We start from the raw sequence: 3,714 nt of genomic DNA, 5'->3' as shown, positions 1-3,714 counted from the left end.
AGTACAAAGACAGTTGATATGACATGTGTGTGAAGGTAGCATCCGATGAGTTGCTAGCAAATCGAGAACGTAGCATATGTAGTCTGCCAGCGAACTATTTATGGTCCGCGCCTTCTGTTATTTAAATAATATTATGCCAATATCTCCCAAAGAAGTTAAAATTAATAAAATCGCTTGGGAATTTCAGGGTATGGGCATTATATTGATTAAATAACAGCAAGCGAGGACTATAAATAGGTTGATGGCAACCGACATATGACGCTAAGCTTCACACATTTTTATATTCGGCGCTCGCTGTTATCTAGGTGAAGAGTTAGCAAGAATCTTAACCAAATTGGTGAATCACTGTGCCCAATTTATAATGATCATCTTTCATTTTATTATTCCCAATTAATCTATTAATATCAGGTCCAAGATTTGATTTTAGCTCCTCGAGGTTTGATTCAAAGTAAAAAATAAATTTATTTTGATCCAATTAGGTATATCATACTGTTCTGCCGTGCTAAGAAAGAAGAGCATAAGTCGATTTTTTCAAATTTCTGTTTTTTGCATTTTTGGAATCTTTTGGGATTGACTGATCATATAAAAAAAAAAATTGCCAAAAAAAAATTTTTTAAACGATTTTTTTTAATTAAAAAAAGCACAAGTGCATACTCCATTAAATATTTTTATTCAAAAACATAAAAAGAAAAGCATAAAGACCAACTTTGTTCCTAATACATAAAAAGAATGGCATAAGTAACCATGAACATGGGCACTTATGCTGTTCTTTTTATGGAATTAGCTCAAACCATTTGAACGTGTGTGCTTCTTGTGCCAGCTATAGCCGCATATGCTTTTCTTTATATGTATTTACAGGCCCACATAATTTGTTGAATAAGCGTTAGTCGCAAATTAATAATTGGTAAGAGACGACGGACGTTCGTGTAGGTGGCTTTAATTTGTTTTGCTCTGGTTTCTCATTTTGTTGGTGTTTTTTTGTTGTTTATGCAATTGTGATGGAACGTAAAATGGTAAGTAGTATTAATGTTTTTATTATTTTTTTTTAAGTGATTACAAATCAAATGATTGCAATATTTCATGCTTTTATCATAATTATGGGACTAAAAGTTGGTATTAAGACATAGGTTCTTATCATGTTTTACCGAAAAATTTTTAGTGCAGCTACTAATTTTAACTATACAGGGTGTCTCAAATTCGGGGAGGGTGTTTACATACGGGATCTCGAAAACCGCAAGAGTTACAGGGCCGATTAAATGGAGGCAAAATTGTGCGTTTTGGACTTTTGGAAGAAAATACCTAACGTTTTAAAAAGTAATAAAATCCCGAATACCTAAAATATATCCTGGATTTATAAGTATTCGAAACTAATATCCGAGATTTCCGGGAAAAACACGACATTTGACTAAATGGATTTTATTTTGTATAGACTTTATTCTAAGAGATACCTACTTGAATTTCATAACTCCTTGTTATGTAAAACATGTACTATAGGAGACTTAAAAGTCATGTCCCTATGCTGTGTCTTACAGTTGGCATTCTTGTTAAGCATGCCTTAATACTATCAACAGGAATGGTCCTTTCCATATTGACATTTTCATTTGACAATTTTCCTAAGCGCTAAGTTGTCGTGTTTTGCAGTTATCCATATAACCTGTAAGGTGATGTGTAGGGACATGACTTAAGTCTCCGATAGTACGTAAGTACCACATATTATCATTTGTGAAAATTTTGTTGCAGAATATTCCATCAACATCCAGTATGCGATCGCGAAACATTACGGCGCTGTCTTTGAAAACTTCAAGCCCAAATATTGTCCACACCAACACCACTGATGACAGTGATAACGGCTTTAATGAGTTCTTGACATCGGATGTACTGAATGTGAGTGTACAAGACATTAATTTATCTGTTTTTGAAAGATCAGACTTAAACGAAAATATCGAAAACGCCGATCCCAATATTATAAGTAATAAAGACAATGTTAGAACCCCAGAGGAAAATGTCGAGAATAATATCGATTTATCTGAAAGTGAGGTATCGTCAGAAGAAGATTACTTTGCTGTGGTTGCTGGTATGAGAAAAAGAAAAAGATATGTTCATTTCAAAGAAGAACGTAACGAGATTAGAAAAGCGAAAAAAAATTCAATCTTACGTTGTACGGCCACCTTGCAATTGCCAAAACAAGTGTAAGGAAAAAATTATAAGCGAAAGAAGATTGGAAATAAATAAAAAATTTTGGGCTTTAAATTATGAGTCAAGAAAAACATTTATATCAAATATGTGCGAAGAAAGTTTAGTTAAAATACGTAAAACAAAAAACCACAGTACCTTTAAAAGAAATAAAACCATTTATTACTTTTTAAAGACATCAAATAATGAACGAGTTAAAGTATGTAAAGAATTTTTTGCTGGTACACTTGGCTATAAAAAAAATAATGGTTCTCTATTAAAAAATATAACACCTCCAAAAGACAAAAGGGGAAAACATAATAACCAATTAAAAAAAGTAAATACAGAGAATATAAATTTACATGTAATGTCATTTTGCCCTACAATATCGCATTATCGAAGAGAGCATGCCCCCAAAAAGCTATATTTGCCTAGTGATTTGACAATAACAGGTATGCATACAAACTTTTTACAAACTTATGGTCATTCGTCCTGCAGCTATGAATCTTACCGTAAAGTAGTTGTGAATGACCTTAATATAGCATTCACAAAACTAGGGCATGAAGAATGTGAGAAGTGTGAAGCTGACAAACTTCATGAAGTCTCTCATTCGGAAAATGAGACCGATGAATGTAGTGAATGTTCTAACCATAAAATCCATTTAAAAAGGGCTAATGATGCTCGACAAAAATACAGGGCCGGCGAAAAACTTAATTCATCTAATGACTTACATGTAAGTGTGGACTTACAAAAAGTTATTATGTTGCCTCGTTTGGAGGCGTTTAAAGAGGTTATATTCACTCCCCGAATAATTGCATTCAATGAAAGTTTCGTTCCTTTGGGGAAATTTAACAGAAAAAGACCGCCATTTGCTGCAATTTGGCATGAGGGAGTGACTGGAAGAAAAAAAGAAGATATCACTAGCACATACCACAATTTTTTAACCACTTATGCGAGGGACTATGAAAATATAGTGTTTTGGGCGGACAACTGCACCGCACAAAACAAAAACTATTGCTTGTTCAGCTTTTTAATTTACATTATAAACTCAAATGAAATATGTGCAAATACTATAACATTTTGTTATTTTGAACCTGGACACACGTTTATGGCAGCTGATTCCTTTCATCACCTTGTGGAAAAGCAGCTTCGAAAGCAAGGTCGAGTTTATGATTTTCAAGATTTTTGCGATGTAGTTCAAAACTGCAGTTCTGTTAAACCAATCGTAAAAGAGATGAAGAAAGACGATTTCTGTCACTGGCCATCGCTAAGCTCTACTTACCAAATTAAGTCCAAGTCGGTATCGATACGAGATTTTAAAGAAATATCAGTTAAACGTGGATCAAAAAGCTTATATTTTAAAAAAGAAATAAATGGGACAGAAGACATTTTTGAGTTTTTACCAAAAAAATTTTTAAAAGGAAATTCTCAACTAAAAAAACCAGAACCTTTGGATCAAAATAAAGGCATATCTGTTGATAGAAAAAATACTATTAATAATAAATTACTTAAATTAATGCCAGAACATAAACAAAATTTTTG

The sequence above is a fragment of the Anthonomus grandis genome, chromosome 8 (assembly GCF_022605725.1).
Source record: "Anthonomus grandis grandis chromosome 8, icAntGran1.3, whole genome shotgun sequence".
In the NCBI taxonomy this organism is placed as follows: Eukaryota; Metazoa; Arthropoda; class Insecta; order Coleoptera; family Curculionidae; genus Anthonomus; species Anthonomus grandis.
Note: the sequence above shows the minus strand (reverse complement) of the source record.